Below are 25,017 nucleotides of genomic sequence, written 5' to 3'. Positions count from 1 at the left end.
CTGTAAGTGTAGTGGATGGAATCCTTGAATATTTCATAGTGAAGACAGGCAGGTAGAACAACTGAATATGTGATAAATACTACTTTGAGCACTGATTAGTGAACACAGCAGGAGTAATGTAAAAATTATAAAATGTAATTGAAGTTAAACAAGAGGTCAGGTGAGCAGTCTGGTCAACAGGGGAAGTACATAATATTTATTACACTTTTTCTTGTATGTGATGTGCCACAATATGGGATTTGTTGCTGAGTGTGTGTTGGAGACATTAAGAGAAAATATTCCCCATGGAAGTGAATGAAGCTATCATAGGTAATCCAGGAGGTATGGAGAAAAAGTGTTGGGAGATAAATTCATTTCAATTTTTACATAATTTCTCCATGAACATCTTTTGAGAAAAAAAAGAGATGAAAAAAAAAATAAGGGGGCCCACAATCATAAAACTGGTACTGATGGCCTTGGCAATGAACAAATAGGTCAAGAAGCCAAACACTTAGAAGAAGGCAAACAACAACAAACAAACAAAACCCCCCAAATTATAGCAACAACAAAAAAACCCTGAAATATTTCTGCACTTTCTCACAGTTTAATTTATTCATGAGGTACTAAAAGATTTAGTGCATTTTTTTTTTTGTGAAAATTCTGACGTTTTTCTCATCCATGGACAATTGGCCTTTGTCTTTTTTCTCCTGTTGTTCAATGCAAGAATTAATATCAGAAATTTAAAAATATCTAGTGCATATAGCTTTTACCCAACTAAACAGTTTTGAATATTATGTTGCTGGTCATCAATAAAGATGAAAATTATCAACAAGATATCCATATAAGTAATTAGATGTCACAGTGGGCATATGAAATATAGAAGGAACGAACATGAATGGTAAGTGGATGGATATAAATTAGTAGGTTTTGTTATTTAGACGGATCTCTTCTGTTTCTTGTTATTATTCAAAGAAGCAAAGAAGAATTCATAGAACTTAGTTCATAAATTTGATGCTTTAGTTCTCTATAATTTTTTTTTAGATCTGCTTCAATTAAAAAAAAAAGCAACTCTTCTTGCAGGTAAAATCAAATTGTAGAAGGAAAATACAGGCGACAATAAGCTTCAGAAGAGAAACACATAATTTCAAGTACTATTTTATATTGGCTTGAGCTGAAAAGCAAGGAGATGAACCATTTCTCAAATAAGCTTCCTGCTGTTATCAAACACCCTGGGGTGGACCCACAAGACTTATGGATATCTTTGGAAATAGTTGAATGCTCCTTACCTATTCTACTCTGAAGATTGTTTATCACCTAAATAATATGGTGGCATTGATTGTGTTGCTGTAACTGGATTGGCTTCATAAAAAATAGTTTATGCTCTACAATCTCAGCTTATTGTTGCTTGAGAAATTTCTGCTATACTTATCTCTTAGTTGCTATGCACAGTGTCTACAATGTCTCTGCCCTGATTATAGGTTGTATTTTATGATGGCTGGCTTTGATTGCATATTAGAAGCTTGTGCATTTTCAGGGTAACCACCATTTATACTAATTAATGACTTGCTTACTTTTCTTGGGAAGAGAAGCCTGATGATTCTAGAAAAGAAAAACTTTAAATAGTAAAAACTAATAAAAACACAGAAGCTTCTATTATTTTCTTAAATTGATAAGAGGGACTCTGGTTAATTCAAACGTTATTATCAACTCTTTGAGAAATGGATTTGTTGCACGAAATAAATGTAGAAGGAAAATAGAGAGATAAAAGTAAATCTGATTTATTTTTTTCTCTGTTTCTTGAATTTTCCTTTCAACTTGCACTTAAAAAAATTAAGTATTCAAAAACCTAGGACATTAGTAAGATAGGGAAAAGTAACTGCTTTCATCACTTATAAAATCAAAATACTAAGAAGTGACTACTTTCCATACAGATTAGCCTTATAAGGAATTTTTAAAAAGGCTTTATGGAGAATTCACAAAAAATGGGACTAGAGCTTCAGCTACTACAAAATATTTTTCACTTTCCTCAAAAGATGCAAAATTACATCTCTTCTAAGTTAGTGCTTTTCTTATGCATTTCAAGAAGCATAAGTAAACTATATAAGCCATGACCATAAAAGAAGTAATAAATTAAAATTAAATCACCCTAATATTTAAGTCATATGGGAATATTTTCTTCCACTTAAAGGCTGATTAGGCAACATTATTTGTAAATGAGAAACACTTAATAAGGAAGAGTTTTTTCATGGTTTAATACCAATGAAAGGGATAAACAATTAAAGGATGGTTTCCTAGAGATGTGTCTTCCCTGTTGAAGATGCCAGCCACAATTACATATTATTTCATTATTATAACTGGGTTCTTACTCTAATTTACCATTAATGAAACTAGCTGCTGGGAATACAATAATTAACAAATAGATATTTTCCTCATTAATAAAAACACATTTGTTATACTTCAATTTGAAAAATTAATTTTATGTGGTAATTTTTCTTTATTAAATAAGGCTTAATCAGCTTAACTTATTATTACTTTAACATTTTATAATGGTTTCTGAGTTTCACTTTCTATAGTTTATTAAATGTCAATTTGAACTTGAAATAATTTATAAATTTGGGGATTTTTTTTGTTTATGGGTGATGATATGAAGCAGATGATAAAATCCAAATCATTTAATTTTAAACAGTAAAGAAAACTGGTTTTGTAGCACCCAAGCAGCAAGAAAATGATACTCTATCAATTTTTTAAAGGTTTGGGAAAATCAATTTTGAAAAAAACTGAATAGTCCACTTATTCCATAATAGGAAATAAATAAATGTCTACAGAAATAAGAATTATATTTACTTGCAATTTGGATTACTACTTTAGAAATAGAACAATATTAAGTAATGTTATGTTTGATCCTTTAGTAAAAAGTCAATAAACATGGACTCTCCTGAAATTCAAAACACAGCAGAATAACAAGTTAATCATTGTTAAAATGAAACTTATTAGAATGTAAGAAATGGAAGAAAAGGACAAAACTGAAATACAGGCTGGATGTGGTGGCACACACCTGTAATCCAAGCAGCTAGGGAGACTGAGGCTGGAGGAAATCAAGTTCAAAGCCAGAATTAGCAACTTGGAGAGGCCCTAACCAACTTAGTAAGACCGTGTCTCAAAATACAAAATTTTAAAAAAGAATTAGGTTGTGGTTCAGTGTTTAAGTGTCCTTGGGTTCAATCTCCAGTACAAAACAAAACAAACAAATAGTTGAAATACAGAAATACCTAACAGAAAATTATATAGTATTTAGAATATAGAGATTTTAATTTTAATAAGAAAATGTAGTTTCTACAGCAATATGTACTTTCAAAAGTATGCCACTGTGATGACATACTATGGCACTGAAACAATGCATACCTCAAGAGCACCACTTATCTGTTTATGAATAAGGGGGACTTATTTGGTGGTGGTTGTTTAGTGAAAAGTCATTAAATGGTAGTTCAAACCTAACAGTCAAGTTGCACTAGTTAAAGATGTGAGGGCAGTTTTTTAATCTCGTGTTTCTCCATCTTTTTGCAAAAGAAAAAAAGTAGATTAAATCAAAATGTTCTTATTCATAATGTATATCTTGTAATTACAACAGTTTATTTTTTCTTTTTGACTTTTCAGGTTGAATCAGTGGGGTCTCTACTCATGTGACTTATTCTGAAGCACCCTCTGTCTGTCACACACCATCACTGAAACACAAAGAGAGCTGGGAAAAGCACTTGAGGAATCTCAAATCATACTTTTATAACTGACTGTAAAACAGGTTCTGTGTGCACTGGTTACCCATATGTCTGAGTTCAGGGAGACAGAACACACTTCTATGGAGCAAATAACATAAAAATCGATTTATTACTTTCCATATAGAAAGCAAGGAACATCAGAAGCCTAGTATCCACTGTGATCTGCTCCCTCAAGACTTAAGAAGTCACCATGGTCCAGTCTCTGATTCAGTAAAGTCTCCAACTTCCCTCTAGTTGTGCAAGTCAGAAATATGAGGACCTTGTATACTGCTCCTTTATACCACCAGATTTGTCTTATCTCTGGGCCTGATAATTTTTATTCTGAACTATATCTTGAGTCAATGTACGTTTCTATAGTTGCCCACTACCTCTGGACGCATAGTCTCTCCCCTAAGTGTTTACAATTAACTTAATGTCTGGTACTCTCACATCTCCCTTCCCTACCTAATCCTTTCATACCCAAACACTTTAATCACTGAAGCCAGTGTAAACATTTAATTTTCATATTTATCATCTGTCCTAATTTCCGATTACTTTTAGCATAACCAATAAAGACATGCTTCACATGTTTATTTTCCATCATGCGCCTTCCATTTCTATCTATTACAACCACTCTGAGCTAATTTATCTCTCTTCATGCCTCATGCATAATAACTGCAAGAGACTTGGCCTGAATCCCTCTCCTTACCCTATTCATTGTTTTCCATCAACCGTCAATCTCAATTTCATTAACTCGTCATCAGTCCCCTTCTAAGAGGTTTATGATTAATTTAAATCCCCTATTGTGAGAGTTCTGTATTTGGGATTGGGGTCTACAAACTTCGTGATTGTGACATACTTGGTGACTAGGAAGTTTCTGTGCAAAGACAGAATTCCCGGCCGCTAGGATATATGTGGCTACTGGGAAACTCCTGTGCAAAACCACAGGGTGCCTGGCTGCTATAGCAATGTCCTTCACAAGTTTACCCTGCTTCCTGGGCTTAGGATGCCCAGCCATCTCCCTCTGAGATAATAAGGTAACTAGGCAGGCACTATGTGGTCTCCATAGTAATGCCCCTGGAGGATAGGGGCCACATGGACCTTATCTCAGCTAGCACTCAAGGTTAAAGAAATACTCACTAGATTATAGTCATGGTAATGGGAGGTATGTGTTCTTTGAGTTAATAAACTACCAAGCAGGGAGGAGCAGACCCTTCGCTTCTGCACCTCTCCTTCACAACTTCCCCTCACTCTCTCTGCTCCATCCTGTCTTCCCACTTGTACCCTGTGTCTATGTCTCTTCTCTGTGCATCTCCTCACAGGCTTTCCCTACCATGTTCCTTTTCACCTATTGTTAGCTCTTCTATGGCCATTCATTTCCATTCAGAGCACTTATCACAGTACAAAATTCACTGTACTTGATTATTAATACCTATCTCTACTACCAGTTCTTAGCTGTGTGAATTTGGGAGCTTGGCTTTGTCATCATTGTTTTTCACCTTTATTTCCTCAGCAACAAAAATAAGATTGTCACAAAATAGGTACTTGATGAATATCTAGTTGATTATTCATCAATGCTTAAATCCGACAGCAGTAGGTGTGAGTTTCATTTGAATTACAAGGAATACACCAAAATAATAATAGTAGTAATAATAAAAAAGACGTGTATATACATAGGTAGTTCATCACTAGCGTAATTCAGAATTGATACTACCTAAAAATTCATCGAAGTACTTATCCAATTTTTTTTTTTTTTTTTTTTTTTAAAGAGAGAGTGAGAGACAGAGGGGGACAGAGAGAGAGAGAGAGAGAGAATTTTAACATTTATTTATTTTTTTTTTCTTAGTTCTTGGCGGACACAACATCTTTGTTGGTATGTGGTGCTGAGGATCGAACCCGGGCCGCACGCATGCTAGGCGAGCGCGCCACCGCCTGAGCCACATCCCCAGCCCCAGTACTTATCCAATTTTAAAAGAAAATATAGGAGGAATATATTTGAGCTACTCCATTTACCATTTTTTTTTTTTGCTTTATTGATCTGAAGGAGTAACCTATTACTAAAGGTAGGAAAGAAAATTGCTGGATAGATATTCATGTGTTATGTACACAGATGAAAACCAGGCATTTAATGACTTAACATTTTTAGTTTATAGCATTAAACTTTAATCTATAAAGAATAATTTAGTTTAGTCTATAAGAATATTTTGTTCTTTGTCATAAATTAAAACAAAATATTTGCATCATCTTTTAGAGGATCAAGATATTTATCTAGATATTTGTAAGATATTTTCCATGAAGAAAATTCATTTTGCTACATATTTTTGTTATAATTTAATGAGAGAAACTTCTTCATATTTTATTAGCATTCCTTATTACCTAGTTAATAATATATGCCTAGTTAGTAATATGTTCTTGACTTTTAATTGTTTTTCAAAGCCTTAGGTCTACTTGGAACACACTAAATATCTAATTTTAAGATTTTCATCCTGAACTATTGTTTTTTACCCTCAGAAAATTTTATGATTTATACTACTTTTTGATTTATTTTTATGGTCATTTTTTCTCCAAGATGTACTAAAAAATGTTCTCAAGTTTGCTGGTCAACATACTTAAATTTACTTCTAATGCAAAAGCAGATACATTCAAATCACAGTGTAGTGTGAGTGTGTGTGTCTGTGTGTGTGTTTGTGTGTGTGTATGTAGCTTAAAAGGAAATAGATGGCTTTTGGAAATGACATAGGCTATAAAAACTGTGAAAGGGTGTGTATCCAGGCACCATGACATTCATGAATTTTTAAGGCATTGGATACAAGTAAATATTAGGGCTCCATTTTGAAGACTGGAGTTAGAAACCACAGGTTTCAAGGCAAGCACAATGCTTAAGAATTGGAAGGGATCAGTGTTCCGGAAGTACAAAGTATTTAACTATTTTGGAAATCATTGAGCATTTGTTCCTAAATATTATTTTTCCTGATCTTAATTTTCCTTATTAGGCAAATAGAAAAGATCCTTTTGATTCCAGAATATCTCATAAAAAGGTAGAAGTCTTATAGACTCTCAAAGCTACTTAGGCAAAGCAGGTACTTTTGACAGAAATGATGAAGAAAGAGTAAAAAGTTCAGGTTTAAGCAATTGGAATCTTCCTACGTGATTCCTGACTAGAAGTGAAACCACATGCTTTGGAAGTTCCTGAAAAACATTCCTTGGTCTTTTTTATATGTATCCAAAGGGTTGATGGGGTGAGTTGACTAATGCAGAGAAAATTGCCAAACTTCTTTAGAAGAAAATCTTTAGTGGTGTTTTGTCAAAGTCACTCCCTAGAACCAAAAAAAAAGTACTACAAATAATAAAACTTTATGACCTGGGGATTTCCAAATCTGAATTCTTCCCAAAAATTTATCTTGAAACATGGACAGGGGAAGGTCAAGAATGAGACCATCTCCTTGATAGGCAACACAAGGATTGATGAGTTCCTTGGGAGGTTTGGTGTCTTTTGCCTGAAAGACCTTATTCATGCTATTCCATTCCAAGTAAGTATTACTAGCAGATCTTCTGGTTCTTGAACCATGTCCACCTCTCTGTGAACTGTCATGCTACCAAGAATCGAGTTGGCTTCAAGGAGAAGAGCTCACCCCAGTTATGGTGGTGAACACATAAATCAGCACATCTTCCAGCTGAACTAAACCCAGAATATCTGAAAGCAGTGCATTGGAAGCATATGTTTTTGTTTTATGGAATTGTTATCAAGTATGTTCAGAGAAGATTATATTCTGCAGTATCTTCAGAAACTGGAAGGAAGGGATTAGGGAAAAAACACGAGGTTATTATCATGGCAGACACCTCTCATCACAGCCCAGTTCCAAATAAAATCCCATCATTGTCCACATTGGCCACCTTGGCCTCTGAAATCAACACATTTCATGGAGGAAGGGGTCCTTCTTCTCATATCTTCTATCCTGGGGTTTAATGTTGATGAATGAATATCCCAAGTATATACATAAGCCACCCTAAGATGATTTTTTTTGCTATAATGGACCAAGCCCAGTTGCATCCTTGAATCTGGGGGTCACCAGAGCCTTTGTATTGAAATAACTTGAAATACTTAGGGAGAATTACCCAAAACCAAGTTCTCATTTTTCTCTACTGTGGGTCCATGTTCCACCATCTCAGTGACAGCTTTGTAAGTTCTCAGACTTGCCTTGACTCTTAAGTGTGTCTGGGAACTTTTCTATTGTAGCCTGTCACAGACTTAAGTTATTTTCTCTAGCTCAGAATGAGAAAGAAAGGACACTTCACCCTAAACATATGTATATATTCAAAAATTTTCTTGGAATTTTAGGGTGTTCATTAGACCCTTCTGTTTCAGCATCTATCCATGTTATCTGAGGAAGCCCTGTTCTTATGAGAATTTGGTCACCCAGGCTCTAATCTTGCTACATGTAATATTCTTTAGCTCCATGTGGTATAGAAAACAGCAAATTGGGTGTTTTCTATGAAGAACATAGTGACAGATTGTTTGCTTCCTGTATCACCTCTAACTTTGCCTTTCCAACCACTCCCCCAAGCCTGGACTTTAGGATGGAATTTCTAGGTTTCTGTTATGATCTGCCTCCTCCTTAAAAACCAGATCAGGTAGAAGGGAACCATTTTCTTAGTTTGGCATGGATTAAATTAGCACAGTTTGACATTTCAAGCTCTCAACAGGCAGCTCAATTGGATCTTTTCTTTGCATATTGTGTTCTCCGGAAGTATTGACCTTTGTCTTCCTAGTAATGATGTAGTAGATAAACAACAAGCCTTCTGGGGATGCTAATTCTGAAAAAAAGTGGCTCTAATACTGTTTGTGTTTTCATCAGTGTCTACCCCTATATAGGGTTTTCCTCCATTCCCTCTCAGTTGCCTCAGTTTACCATCTAAGCAGTTGGTGAGGATGTGTCAGAGCCCAGTTAAACTGGAAACGAAACGTGCTTAGCCATTATGTTCCTTGGTCCTTTGAAATCAGATTTGCTGCAGTGTTGACACTTGGGACCCTTAAACTTATCTGGGAAAACTGAGTAAGAGGCATAGGAATGCCTTAAAAATGTGCCAGATTATGAGGCAACTAATTAGGTTGTTTTGTTCTAGAGTTTAACCTGCCAGAAACAGATATTCTAAGTGTTACTCATATAGGAGAGCACTATGAAAACAGATTATTTTAAAATGATGTATACAGAGTCGTGGAAAAAACAGTAATAGGTATAGCAGTTTGTGTTTTACATTGCATAACTGTCTTACTAAATAAAGGAACAAGGCTGAACTATAGCTCAGTGGTAGAACTCTTGACTAGTATGTGTGAGGCTCTGGGCTCCTTCTTCCGTTAAAATAAAAAAATAAGTGAAGAGTGTTTCTACTTTTGTCTGTAAAATTGAGCTGATGTCTTCTAGCTTGTTTGCCTCACATGGTTATTAAAACAATTAAAGTAATAGGTTTAAACGTATAATCTTATATAAATAAAGATGATCATAAAATACATGGTGAGATATATGTGGTTTTATTACTATTTAAATATTAAAATTACAGAAATATGGAATACATGTTTTAAGAAAGGGTTACCCTGTAATGGCTATTTGACGTTTGTCATTCAGGATAGATGGCTGAGAAAGCTGAATACCATCAGAGAGAATGCGATATGCATAAAGCCAGTACAACTCACCAAGTCTTAAGTGATAAACTGTCTTTGAATGGAGAGAGAGAAAAATGCTTCTTCAAACCTGTAGACTTACACTCTAATCTTTGCTAAATGACTTTACTCCAAAACATAGCATTGTTTATCTGCATATCTACAATCTCAAAGATATTCAAACACATATTAAAACCAGCATGTTAAAGTAAGAAAAACAATAGTTAGATGTCAAAGTCCTAGGTTTATATCCTTACTCTAGAACATATTCCCAATGTGGTTTTGGAGAATTTCACTTTGCAGTAAATATTTAATCTATACAATGATTTTTAAAATCAGAATAGAATATGCAGAACTAAGGGGAAAATGTAAGATAAATGAATGATCTAAAGAAATTATGAGAATTTTGTAATTATAACAAAGTTATTTTTAACTATATTATAATGGAAAATGCTAAATATGTACATTCATCCTAATGACTGTATACCAACAATCTTATTTTATCATAGAACATAATTTGACATGCCTGGATATGATTTTCATTTTTAAAAGACTGGTGGAATAAATTATAAAAAATTATTTATAATCGCTCTTTGGAAGTTTGGGAAGATTAGAAGTTGCATAGCAAGTGGTGCAATCTCTGACCCAAAGGTCAGGCAAGGTCAATTTCTCTCCAGCTTGTTGCTCTCTTGTGTTTTCTACACCAGCAGTTAAATTACAGCTTTCAGAGGTGACAGATTTAATTGGCCTTGGGAGGTAGTGATAAGTCTGAGTCCACAATTCCCTGTATTTGACAGTTTTGATTGATAATATAATTGTACATTTTGCCAAATAATTAAGTTTGAGAAATTATAGTTCTATACTTAGAAGTAGGCTAGAGAAAAAGATGCAAAAAATTACTACTATAAGTGCAAATGCACAGCCCATTGTTATAATTATCCATGACTAGACTGAACAGCCTGGAAATGTATTGCTATTAATAATCATAACTTCTTTGAAGACCCAAATGATCCACACATGAATTCTGCTTGTGCACATAATCAAATATGGAACAGCAACTGAACTGTCAAGAAAGATCTGTTATGCCAGGCGCAGTGGGGCACAACTGAAATCCCAGCTGAGGCAGAAGGATCCAGAGTTCAAAGCTAGCTTCAGCAAAAGCATGGCATTAAGCAACTCAGTGGGGCCCTGACTCTAAATAAAATGCAAAATAGGGCTGGCTATATGGCTCAGTGATTGAGTGCCCCTGAGTTCAATCCCTGGTACCAAAAAAGAAAAAAAAAAAAAGATCTGTCATACCAGGAAGCATATCGCTAATCACAACTATATATGACATTTTAATTTTTAATGTTATAAATCAAATGGTAATGTAATTAATATCTGCTGTTAGGTTCGAAGTATCCTTCATAAGATTAGGCCATGTATTGGTCATTTTCAACTTGATTCATCTTGGGCTTACAACATGATAAGGAAGTTATATTTCTTTTGGCAATTTATTACTTGGAAAAGTCAGCAAGTATTATTTTATCCAAGTTGTCACAAAGAAAAGCAATGTGAGCCCCTTTCAATTAATTTTGTAAACAGGGCTTTAAAAACTACTTACAAAGATTCCTTTTCCTTGGATGGTTATATAAATATATCACTACTAATTAATGACATTTTTTGGAATTTTTCCAGGGTTTTTCTGTAGTATAATTGCTCCTAAGGTGACAAAGACAGCTTGAAGGTCTCTCATGGAAAAGTTTACATTCCTGGATATATTGACTTATACATTTCCACACAACCCAAATTTTAGAACAGTTCACCTTCTATTCCTACAAAATTATGAAGAAAAATGGCTGCTGTTCACTGAATTTTGAATGAAAATTGTTGGCTACTTTTTTCAAATCCTTACGTTGTTATTTAATTCCTACTAATCTTCTTTATTCTATTGTCAACTGCACTTTTGAAGACTAGTGTTTGTTATTTGAATAAATAAAAAACACTGACATTTATCTTTGAAATAATTACAAAATTCATGAAACAAGATTTATTTTCCTAATTATATGCAGAACAATTAGAATTAGCTTTTTAAGTAGAGTAGTGGAGATTAGATTGTTTAACTATTTAGGAAGTGAATGGGTATTCTAACTGTGGTTAAAAATAGAATACTTTGGTAATACACACACTTTATAATTTAATGAAGAACATAATGCTTTAGCTTCTCTTTGGAGATATCTAAAAGACATATCCTAAAATGCACAATTTTCTGAAGCCCCAATGTCTAAATTTTATTATTTATTCGTCAAATACAAATATTTTAAAATTTTAATTAAAATAATTCATGTTATGTATGAAGATGTGAATTTGATGTCAACATACATTATATACAGAGATATGATAAATTGTGGTATAAAGGTGTATGAAGAATCGTAATGCAAAAATAAATAAATAAATAATTCATGTTATAAAACTCCCATGACAGATACATTTACAGAATGGGCATCCATTATGTTGTTATTCAAATCAAAAATCACTGAAAGCAAACAAAGGATTAGTTAAACGCATCTATTGTGGTTATATTTGCAAAGTCATTCAAATGCTTTTGGAGTTTATAACAAATTTAGAATATTTGCTTGGAAAATAATAGCATTCCAACTTTTATATCTCTAAAAGTTCCTTATTATTGCTATTCTTCACATATATTTAGTGTCTTGTGTTGCCTTAAAAACAATTAAATTGCTCTTTAAACTCAGAAATAATGCATATGCAGTTTAAAAAGTGGCAGATAAATTGTTAGTGTAGGAGCTGGGGCATAAACTGTCAGTGTAAGAGCTGGGGCTCAACAATAGAGAGCTAGCCTAGCACACGTGAGGTCCTTGGTTCAATCCTCAGCACCAAATAAAAATAAAATAAATAAAATAAAGGTATTGTGTCCAAATACAACTAAAAAATTAATATTGTTTTAAAGAAAACTGTTAGTGTCAATGAGGGATATATGTCCTTCTCATTCAGAATAGCATAGGGAGATAAAAGATTGCCCACATGACTAAGTGCAGAAAAAAAAACATATATATATATATATATATATATATATATATATATATATATATATATATATAATGATGTCTTACAAAAGAGGATACTGTCACAAATGATTACTATAAATTTTTTTCTTGATACATCACTTTAAATCATTTTCCAGATCAAAAATGTGGCTTACTTGTATTGGAATAAAAATTGCATTTGTTACACTTTTATTCTCACTACACTTTGGGAGAGGGTGACATGAGGGATGCCAGTTGGCAGCACTCACTGGAAGGAAGCACTATGTAAGTGCTTGCTGACTTCAAATACTTAGAAAAATAAACCTGCAGTTTTAACATATTACAATTGTTATTAAGTCCATGCAAAAACATATTTAAATTTTCCTCTTCTCCATAATTGCTAGTGACTTTGCCACTCCATTGGTGCTGTTACCGACTTCTAACTTGCTAGAGTTTAAATGGTCAATTCTGAACCTGTGTTGTGTTCAGTATTTGTATATTTGTTCAGATTCAAAGAGTAAAGGGAGAAATCTTAATTGTCTAAAATAGTTTTCTTATACTCAGATTGCAGATTTAAATTTCATTAAATAAATTCGCATGACTGTTGTTATTTTAAAATGTATATAGTTTTGTAAAGATCAATTATAAAACAAATTCATGTGCAAGATGAACCTGGTAGAGAATGTCACTAAGACATGATATACCAGAAGAATTTCTTGAGAGATAAGGAAGTGAAAGAAGGTTGGCTTCCTGCCTGAAATTCACTTAGTTTTTCTGTCTCTTCACCACACCAAAAGTAAAACAGTAAAATTATTCTTTAAAAATAATTACTCTTATTGGGCATGGTGGTGCATGCCTTTAATCGCAGTGACTCCAGAGATTGAGACAGAAGGTCAAGAGACTGAGATACTAAGGTCAAGGCCAGCCTCAGCTATTTTATCAAGGCCCTAAGTAACTTAGGGAGACCCTGACTCAAAATTAAAAATAAAACAAACAAATAAATATGTCTTAAAAATTAAAAATAAAAATAAAAAATGGGAATGTGTCTCAGTAGTCTCAGTGGTTAAGCGCCTCTGGATTCAATCCCTGGTACTGGGAAAAAAATAATAATCTTGATCAATTATGAAATTTTAATAAAAACAAGAGTGTCAAAACTCAAAATTTACTTCACCAGTACTTGAAACATTGTGAGGGGTTAGGAAAGGAAATGATTTTGCCAGAGAAGTTTCTCTCCTTGGTTCTCCATTTCATATGTTGAAAACTTTTATAGACTTTCATAGATTTTCATTAATCAGAACAACAATCCAAACTCAGGATCCATCAAAACTAATAACCAAAGTCACGACTTTGACCTTTCAAAATAAATTTGCTGTATCCTACTCCCTTTTGGATTTCTGAACTAAACTCCTGTATTTTCTTGCCGTATTTTCATCTTCCACTATGAGAAAATAATGTAAAAAGCAAACCCCTAATCCCAAGGCACACCAGAACCTCATTCACTTCTGTTTTCCTTTGGCCATGAGATTTCCCCACTCACTTTCAGGAATAAACAGCTTCAAAATGCAATCTTTATAGCTTTCATAGCTCATGGCATTCACAGTCTCTCAAGCCCAAACCTTGCTGTAAAAGTCCCCTTGTTCAAACACGTGAGGCTTCTGGATTCAGGCACTCAGTGCTCTGAAGTCCCTGAGGTTTTCTGCTTTCCTTTCCTCTAGCTTCTTTTCTTCTTAACTGTATACATTTGAACCTGCTCTGTGTCAATCTTTTCAGTGAAATAAAACATTGAAATATTTTAGAGCCGTTTACACAGCTCTCATATAAGCCTTCCTGCATTTGCCTGAACGTTGACTTTCAGATATCTGTGCCTGCATTTGACATATTATCATTTTTATAAGTCAGGGTAAACTGTTTGTTTGGTAAAGGCAGCTAGGAAGTATATGTTCTTTCAAATTATTAGAAGATGTGGCTTTTGTGGAAGATAATTCTTTTGACAAAATCATCTTGCATGGGAATAGATTAAATGTTTCCTTAAATTATTCTAGGGCTTCAAGATCTAAGATGGAACACATTGGCCACTTATGGCTACTGAACATGAAGTATTGTGAATCTTAATTGAGATCTCCTCTGGGAATAAAATTCACCCTGACTTTCAAGATCTAGTATGGAAAAAAAAATGCAAACTATGTGTTTGGTTTTTCAGTAGGTGTACTTTGAATTCATATTTAGGTATACTGGATTAGTGAAGATATATTATTATACATAATGTGACTATATTGTTATACTTAACATTTACATGATAATGTACAAATAATAATATTATGATATATAATATTATATGTAATAATTTATATTAGAATATGGCTAAAATTTTGAATTTATTAATGTGGCTTGCATTTATTACAGATATGATTTTATTATACAACATTGGCAGATTAATAAAAGATGATATATAGGCAAGGAAAGTTAAGTTATATACTTAGACTGAATCTCTCAGTAAACAATTAATGATGATATATACCATGTATATATTTATGTATCTACATTCATATTTATACATACAGTGTTATGGACTGAATGTTTATGTCTTCCCTAAATTCTGATCCCCCCAATATAATGCAATGAGGTTTCTATATGGGGATTTGGGAATTAATCTAGATGGGGATGTCAAAATGGATCCTATTCTGATAGAATTAATGTTTTTTAAAAAAGGGACACCAGGGAACTCTATTACTGCGCATGTGAGACACAGTGAAAGGGTGAATATTTACAAGACAGGAAGAGAGCCATTACTAGGAACTCTATTGAGAATCACCTTGATCTTAGACTTCCCTGTCATTAGAACTGTAAGAAATAAATGTTTTTATTTTGTTACTTCCTGCTTACTCTTGAATTTTTAAGCCACTTATTCTACAGTATTTTGTTTTTATAGCCTGAGATAATAAATATATACACCTATATCCTTATGCATGTTTATATGTGTAATACATGAGTATATGTTTATGCACAAATACTTGAACATATACTTGAATTACAGCTAGTGAAGCATCTCTCTAGAATGTTGATGCTTGTATACTTTTCATTGCCATGGCATATTCTGTGTCTGCGATTGGAGGTTTTAAGTGGCTTTTAATTTTTCTCTGCTGAAAAACAAGCAATAAAAAAGTAGACAAATATAAATAGAAATACAGGGGTTAATTTTTCATTACTTTTTTATATGTGTAAAAAGACTTCTCTAAATTCACTTTGTTGCTTGAAAGAAATTAGAATTTTCTCAATTAAATTTGAGATGGACCTTTTTTTTTGCTGTTTTAGAAATATAATCATGTGCTTTTGAAAAAAATAATACCAATGTTTACTTTTTAAATGCAGCAATTACTCAACACTTCAAAATAACATTATTTCCTACTATTCATTTGTAAGGTCATAATTCAGGAGTGTTGTTTATACCAAAAAAATCTACAAAACCAAGAACAAGAATCAGTGCATTTCCTTCAGAAGATCTGATACTATTCATTTTCTCTTTTCTGTTAATACCTTTTTGCAACATGTTGTAGTATTCATCCTTTGGGTTGAAAGGACACAGCATTGAAATTTGCTGCAAGACTTTAATGCTTGAGATGTTGCATTCTTTGGTATGTGAGCACTCACAATTCAGCATTTTAATGTGGATTACTCATTTGATAACATGAAACCTCTTTTGGTCAAATAGAGATCACAATAACAATTGGAAACTCTATGAAATTAGAAATAGTTCAAGGAGAACCAGACAGAGATTTAGAAGAAGTCCCTAACTTTAATACATTCAATTTATGTACACAGAAAGGACATGTGATCAAATAAAGTAAATGTAATCCACACATTCAGGTATTAGAAATTGAGAAATGTTGTGTTATTTAAATGATAGGCAAGTGAGTAAATAATGTAATATAACTTCATAATTTTGAAATCATGAAGTCAATGTTATTGTTTTAATAAAATTAGCATTTCTTCTAAAATGAATAACTCTTTACAGAAGTAAAGCATATTTCTTTAAGGAGCATCCAATAAATGACAGAAAGAATAACCTTCTATTACAGAATCTGGCTTTACTTCTTCTCATCTGTGTGATTGTGAGGACCTCAATCTCTAATTTCAACTCCCTAATCCATTAAAAAAGACAATTATAATCACTTGCTAAAATCTCATGAAATTCAGCAAAACCAATGTTGTTTGAAAAGTATTAGAAAAGTACCCATATGTATTATTCGATTTAAACCAAGCTACAATTTTTAAGAGTCAGTAACTATTCTACAATATAATGTTCAAATAAGGAACTAGTGATTTAAACAAGATTAATAAAGAAACTGTATCTAATTATTTTGAAAGCATGGGTGGCAGATATATCAAGAGACTTCACAAAAAAAAAAAGAAGTGTTGCATCCTATTCAGTATGAACAAAAATTTTCACTTGTCAGAAAACACAACATAAACCCAGATTGTCAAGACAAGGTGCATTGATAAATATACACTTGTAATTTTAAAGAAGCTTAGTTGGATGATTTCTTTTGTTAACTTGACTGGATTAGAGGATGCCCACGTAGCTAATGAAATTTATTTGTGGGTTTGCTTTGAAAAGATCCTTTCATGAATTAACATTTGAATCAATAGACTGAGTAAGAAGATTGACCCTGACCAAGCCCACAATATTGTAAACAGAAATTAATGGATGCTTGAGATCATGGCTCAGAAGATCAGAATGATGATAGAAATGCAGTCAGTAAGGTCTAGAGTGATGAGGCTTCAAATAGAAATGAGGCCTAGAGGCCACCTTCTTAAACCATAGCAAATAATTCTCATACATTTTGTTCTTGACCCACAATTTTATGGGGGGCTCAGCTTAAGGGTAATGAACTAATTTGTCTGACAGATAAAATTTCAAGGCAGCACAACAATCAGGCAATAGCAGAGATGTTAGTGTAAGCTTTAGTCAAATTGTGAGGAAAAATCAAAGAGGACACAAAGAAAATTTTGGGAAACTCAGAGTTTTGCCAGAAAAGGAGCACATCTAAAGGTGCAGTGAAGGAGAGCTCAAGTGTTAAAGAGATCAGCACCATTAAAAATAAGTGAAGTTGGGCTGGGGATGTGGCTCAAGCGGTAGTACGATCGCCTGGTATGCATGTGGCCCGGGTTCAATTCTCAGCACCACATACCAACAAAAGATGTTGTGTCCTCCAAGAACTAAAAAATAAATATTAAAAAAAAGAGATGTCTTTTAAAAAAAAATGAAGCACTTTGCAATGGGACAATAGAGAAAATGCCATTTTTCAAATATATTGCTCTCATTTCATTCTTAAATATCCAAAAGATTTCAGTGGTGAATACAAAGTCCCTGCTTTTTATTATTATTATTATTATTATTAGTAGTAGTAGTAGTAGTAGTAGTAGTAGTAGTAGTAGTAGTAGTGATCCAGAATTATGTTACTCATACTAAAGAAGAAATGAAAGGTAGACAGGTATGCAGATATATAAAGATTATAGATATACATATAGATATTGATAGCTAAATAGATAAGAATGTGGTAGACAGAATAAGACAAAGTTATCTTAATCCAAGTAGTACCTGACAAATTTTCAGGATGCATGTCAGTCTTTGTAACGGATTTCTTATTATTTTGTTTGACCACTTTTGGAAAAGCTTTATTAGGAGTCTTATTTGAAACATGAAACATTTAGCATGGCAGTTTCTTTTCATGGTATAGTTTAATCTCCATTTTTAGGGGAGTTGTGTGTGTGTGTTTGTTCTCAGTACCTCAATCCTGCCAACAGCTCTTTTAGAATTTTATCCTCTTTTCCACGGCTTTTTTCATAGTTTCTCAGACACTTTCTCTCTAGCAGCTTAGTAATGGACACTGTTTCAACATGATGCAGATTTGGGGTTCACATCTATGCATTTCCTTTCCATTGCAATCCTGATCCCTCAGCATCTGACTGGTTGTACCTCAGAACACCAAGGTCTGTCCTACTTTGGGGAGAATGGCAGGTTCTGAGCCAACACTATACTAAACTATATCTCACAGAGCCTCTGGCTGGCAAATTCTTGGAGTGGAAAATTGGGAGAAATGATCAGGCATGAGTAAATCAATATGTCACTTTACTACTCACCAGGGTCATAATTCACCCTCCAGCCATATCATTGCTGCCTCGGTCGCTGTTTTTTGATCCTTTAGAAGGTATTTTATGTTTTCCAGACTTGATAATTTTTCCCCCCCCAGAGGAAATTCTTGTCTGCATCAAGCCACTCCTTTATTTCTATATCCTATATTTCTACCTCCAAACCTCAGAACTGTGCTAAACAGTCCTGTCTCTGGGCTTTCAGGAATGATAAAGCTTCTGTACTTTCCAATATGGAAGCACAGTAGTACAAGTCAGAAAGAGCACCTCAAGAGAGAATAAACTGTAGAAAATAAGTATTTGGAAGTATTGCAGAAATGAACCAATTTCATTTCTTTCTTTTCTTTTCTTTTGTAATCCACTGGGGAAACAAACTTCTTCTACCAAAAAAAAAAAAAAAAAAACCAGGAAAATACCATTTTCATAATAAGTCAGGAAAGGTGTAAGTTTTCCAAGGGCGGTTGTCTACATGAGACATCTCTCTCATCGCTTCTCGGCCTTTTGGCTAAGATCAAGTGTGGAGACATCTCTCAGATTTTCTCCTTTATTTCTTTTGATAAGGGTTAATATTAACCTAATATTTCATTAATGTCAAGACATGGTATTCCCTGTTCCATCTCTCCGCTGGAAATAAACAATTCTTTTTATTATTATGTACCTTTTAGATATGTACTCTTCTCCCCTTCTTGCTTACTTATATTCTAGTGCCTTTTTTTTAAGTCATTATCTCTCAGCCTTCCATGTAGTCCCAAGTTACATGTAGTTATAGATACACTTACTTATAGGTGTGCCTATGAAAACTATACACACAGGAGGACATTTTTTTTTATCTTTACTTTTTTGGGAAAGTTGAAATGCTTTATAAATCTTTTTAATTCCTTTTTCTTGAATGCAAGTGAAGTGTGGTGAAAAATTATATTAGCTTTGCTTAATATTCTATATTTCTATATCCAGCCCTCAGAACAGTGCTAAGTAGTCCTATCTCTGGGTTTTCAGGAATGATGAAGCTTCTGTACTTTCCAATGTGGAAGCACAGGCCTCATGTGACTAATGAGCTCTTGAAAGGTGTCTAATACAACCGAAGTGCTGACTTTAAATTTTACTTAATTTTAATCAATAACATTCAAATTCAAAAAGCTATGTATGGTTAGAGCTCTAGAACTAGAGAGGTAGGTTTAGAGCATGTGTCCTACATGTATGCACTGGATATAAAAATGCATGTCATTATTTTGTTTGTTTTTCAGAGTTAGATATACTCAAAAATCCCTTCAGTTCAAGTGAACATTTTATGTTCATTTTTAAAAAATAATTTAATGCTTCATGTTCTACCTCTCTCATAATTTTTGTTTCCATTCATTTATTTCCTGAACCTTTCCTTTGCTTGCTGGCGATTTTATTTCTGTGTAATAAATCCCTGGGACTAAGGTTATATAGTTAGATATACTTTTATCTTAATAAATAAAGCAGCTGTTGGGCAGACTATTTTTTTAAAGACGTAATATTTTTGAAATGTGACCTGCTAGGTACTAGCAGTAAATACTAGTGATAGATTTTCTCATTCTAAATTTTCACCTATCAGCAATATAGGGGTAACAAATTTGAATTTTATTTGCTTGTCCATGACTGTTAAAATGCTTAAATATTTTTACATACATTTTTAGATGGGATATTTCTCATATGTGAATATTGTTTGCACACTGTATTATTCATCTTGCTAACTTCCCATCAATATTGGAGATTTTTTCTTGCATATGTACCTATATTTTTATGTGTATATACATACATGAACAGAAAATACACAAAATTTTATTATATAAAATGTCACCAACTTCTAAATGTCCTTTATGTTTCACTGACCTACTTATTTCTGTTCCAATAGAATAATGATTTGGTTGTAGTGATTTTGTAGAAATTCTGAAGATGCAAGTTCTCCCATCTATAATCTCTTAAATATGTTGTAGTATCTCTTCCTAAAAATTTCAGATGATTTTACCGAATCAAAATTTTTTTTAAATATTTCAATCAAATTTAATTATCTTTTTGATAGCTTTTAATTTTGAAGCTGTTTTAAATATTACATCCCCAAACGTCATATCTTTGCAATTTGATAACTAACTTTATGCCACTTTATACATTAGAAAACCACTCCTATTTTTATCTAATTTTTCATAATTCGTTCTTCCCTTAACCAGCTTAAATTCATGGTTCACTCTTTTAATAACTGTAATACACTTAATTTCCAGAATTCATGGTTAATTGTTTTAATCATTCTAAGGTATTTAATTTCCATTCTCTTTGATCTCTCATTATCTCATTTCATCATGCCCCTTGGCATAGCCTTGGCATAATCTCAAGCCAAATTCCATTCACATCTCCACATATGCTCAGCATGTACATGTGCTTGGGGGTGGGGGGGGGAGCTTCTGGCTGATTGTTCTCTATTTAAATTCTCATCTATGTAAGTTATCATCTCTTCTCAATAATAAGATTTTTGATATTTCAGAAAGTCCTATAACATGTTTTCTTTGTTCTCCTGATTACTCTGCTCTCCATTTTATAGACTAAATGAGCTTCACAGATTCTTATGAGAGCGTCTTCTCTTCAGGATCTGTGCTATTTCAATATTCATTACTATGAGCCTGCAGTGAGGGAAAATATCAGGGCAGGGAGATTGTGGTGAAACAAAACAGTTCAACTCATGGGGGCTAAAAAGGAGAGAGAAGGAGAGAAAGACAGAACGAGGTTGGAGATAAGATGTACTCTTTCAGGGAATGTCCCTAGTGACCTGCTTCCTATATCTATGCCCCACTTACTTTGGTGTCCAATACTTCCCAATATTTTACTCAACTATGAATCCATCCATGAATTAATCCATCCATGAGTTGAGAGTCCTCATGATTCAATGACTCCTCATGAGCTCACTTTTGAACATTGCTGCAATGAGGACATGAGACTTTGGGAGACATTGCAGATCCAAAACATAATAGGAATCAATTTTTATGTTTAATACATGCACAAGACTAGTCATTATTTTGGTTAATCGAAGTTAATAAATGCAAATCTTCACTTAAAACTCAAGTCAGTGTAGCATATTCTACAGTTGTCTTCATAGAATCTGAAAGATAAGTTTTGCCTTGGAAAACAATTGGCCTTAATAGAGATCTTTGCTTCATATATCAGAGAAATTCACTAGAAGGCTTTTAATGAGTATAGAAGTTATAAATTTATATAAAAATTAAGGAAAAGCAGATATAAGGGTTACTTTCACATATGTGTAAAAATAATAGATGTAGCACCTCCTTATATATTTTAATATAAATGAAAATGGCATGCAGAGAGCAAAATATTGTGGGAAAGCAAATTGTAGTGACTATAACTTAAACATAATTATGATGGTTGAAATTATTTTTTAAAAATGCTATAAGTTCTACACTTAATAGTAAGATATAACTAGAAGTCTTTTGTGTGCTGCACAAATGAATACATTGTGAAAAAGTAACTAAGATTTATTCTGTTTAATTGAATTTTAAGACAATACTAGGTAAAAATAAATTATTTTTTTTCTATTGCCTTGGAAAAGATAGGTCACCCCTATGTGGGTTTACTACTCATTCATGAGGGTATAAAGCCTAGAAATGTATAACAGGAGTCTAAGTTTAAGGACATTGTCTGCACAATGACTTTTTTATTGCTTTACTTTTTGTAGTGGTAAGTATGTGGACATATATGCTTTGGGTTCAAAACTCCTGTCACCAGTTTTGAGCTGTGTGATCTCAGGGAAATAATTTGGCCCATGTTATGATGTGGATGTGAGGAGTCCCCCAAAAGCTCACCTGTGAGACAATGCAGGAAGGTTTGGAGGAGAAATGATTGGGTTATATCCTTAACCTAATCAGTAGATTCATCCCTGGTAGGATTAACTGAATGGTAACTGGAGGCAGGTGGGATGTGGTTTGAGGAAGTAGTTCATTGGGGGTGTGGCTATGGGGTATATATATTATATCTGAAGAATGAGGTTGTTGTGAGGAGATAGCTCAGAAACCACACAGAGTCTGAATATAAACCCAACTAGAGAGCTTTATTACATCGCCAGGGACTGTTTCCCTTAGAGACACAGAGTCTGTAGTCTCTAGGGAGAACAGCAACTTCTTGGCACTGAACTTCATCATTTACTGAGGAAAACCACAAGCCTTGGGAAGTCCCTAGAATGCAAGCTAGCCAATCACAGAAGCTAAAGCAGCAGTTAGCAGAACTTAAGAAGCCCTAAGAAAAACTAAAGATCCCCTAAGGCGGGTGTAAAGTTTGGGTTTTAGTCCAGTTTCGGGGTACAAAGTACAGAAGATACAACTCTTTTGGGGAAGACAGCTCAGATGCTGATTTCCCAGAAATGGCTCTTGCCTACAGGAATAGCATTGGAGTCACTTTAGCATGCTTGCTTATGTTGGCCTACAAAAATTTTTGCCTTAATATGACTATTTCTTAATTATTTGTATCTTGTAACTTCACCTGTATCATCTTAACATTTGTATGTGACTATGGACCTATGGACCCCCCCCCAACACACACACACATTTATAACTTATATTATCTATAACTTATCACTAACACCTTTAAGTCTTATGTCTATGTACTATATAAGGCTATATGTTTATACTACTGTATTGTTATTTCTAACTTAAGCCCTAAAACATATTTAAGTATCAACATTAACTTTTATTTTTATTATTTTCTATTTATTAATTTATATCTATTAATCTCTAGCCTATGACTTATCAATATGACTTATTACTAATCTATGGCTTATCTCTAATAAAACTGTTGCTTATTTTAGACCATAACAAAGTCTCTCTATCTCTCTGCTTCTGATTACCATGTGAGCTGCTTCCCTCTGTCACATTTTTCCCCCATGATGTCCTGCCTCACCTCAAGCCCTGAGGAATGAATCCAGTCCTCTATGGACCACGACCTCTGAAACTGTGAGCCCTCAAATAAACTATTCCTCCTCTACAGTTGTTCGGGTAGAGTTCCTTAGTTACAGCAGCAAAAGAGCTGACTAAAACAACTCAATTCTAAATTTCCACATTAGGAAAATGGAATATAAGTGATTTTTGTTAAAATCAATGTAGATCATTTATCTAATGCCCTTCCACAGTCTATCTCATCTTAGAGATTTAAGAAAAAGTTATGTGCCACTGTCTTCCCACATAGTTTGAATTCTGGGTTCATTCTATTTTTTTTTCTTTTTCGCAATTTAGCAAATACACATTTAGAAACTTTATCTTTGAAAATGCAGTGAAGGGATTCCCAGATATTACTTTCCTGTGAGGTAGCATGTACAGAGCCTACAATCTGTGAGTTCATAGATTGTAGTAATCGCAGTGTTATCATGTTTAATTGAAAGATTTACTAATATTAAAAATTATAATTTTGTGAGAAAAGTACACATACTTGGTTAAGTGCATGTAAATATTCTGTACTCTCTTCATCCATACATAGTTTCTCAGATACCAATCCCTTTTGAAGGAACTGCTGACATCTGTGTACTTGGGAAAAACTAGACTTTGAGGAATTATGCAAATGTTACTCTTGTCCTATCAGAACTCTTTATGTCATTACATCTGTGTTGGCAGCTTTTCATTACTATAATAAGATGTCAATAGTAATAAACTTGTAAAGAGAAAAATTTTATTCTGACACAATTTTGGAATTTCTAGCCCATGATCATTTGGTTCATTTGATTTTGGATCTGGGACAAGGGATTAGTTTCCTAGCAGGAGCACACAGAGAGCAAAACTGTTCACTTCATGGTAGGAAGAAATAGAGAGACAAGGAAAGGCTCAGGTTCCCATAATTCCCTTTGAGGGTATGTCCCAGTGACAGAAAGACCTCTCAGTAAGTCCAACCTCTTAAAGTTTCCACAACGTCCTTGTGGCAATACTTTTGCAACCAAGACTTTCAACATGTGAACTCTGGGGACATACATACAAGATCCAAATTACAGCAATATCCTCATATAATAAAATATTTCTCAGGTTTCTTTTTTTTTCCCCCAGAGCAGAACATCCAACTTGCAGTCTTACACATGCTAGGCAAGGGCTCTAACTCTGAGCTTCATCCCAGTCATCAATAAATGGCTCCTTTATCAGTGGTTGAGTTAAATGAAATATTTTCACATTCATGGATAAAATACTCATTATTTTAAATGTACTTCAATAGGGATATCTTTTTATTAGTTACATGTTCTCATATAGCTGCAGTGAGATTGCTGAAATAGAAAGGCACTTTCCTTTTGCGGGGAATCTGTGATTTGTGAAGGAACCAGGCAAACAATTAGAAGTGGTCACATTTTGTAGTCTCTTTGTGAGCATCTAGGAGGAAAACTATTGATTCTAAAAAAACATAACATTAGAAGGTTCAAAATAGGGAAAAAATAGGTAGATAGGAGAAAAAA

The 25,017-nt window shown here is 33.6% G+C and overlaps 1 pseudogene; it reads left to right on the top strand.

Moving 5' to 3' along the window:
- Nucleotides 1-19,051: 19,051 nt before the first annotated feature.
- On the top strand, nt 19,052-19,178 carry LOC120890464 (U2 spliceosomal RNA; annotated as a pseudogene).
- Nucleotides 19,179-25,017: the final 5,839 nt, after the last annotated feature.

Source organism: Ictidomys tridecemlineatus, chromosome 3 (genome assembly GCF_052094955.1).
Source record: "Ictidomys tridecemlineatus isolate mIctTri1 chromosome 3, mIctTri1.hap1, whole genome shotgun sequence".
Classification (NCBI taxonomy): domain Eukaryota; kingdom Metazoa; phylum Chordata; class Mammalia; order Rodentia; family Sciuridae; genus Ictidomys; species Ictidomys tridecemlineatus.
This window is presented reverse-complemented; position numbering and strand designations above follow the sequence as displayed.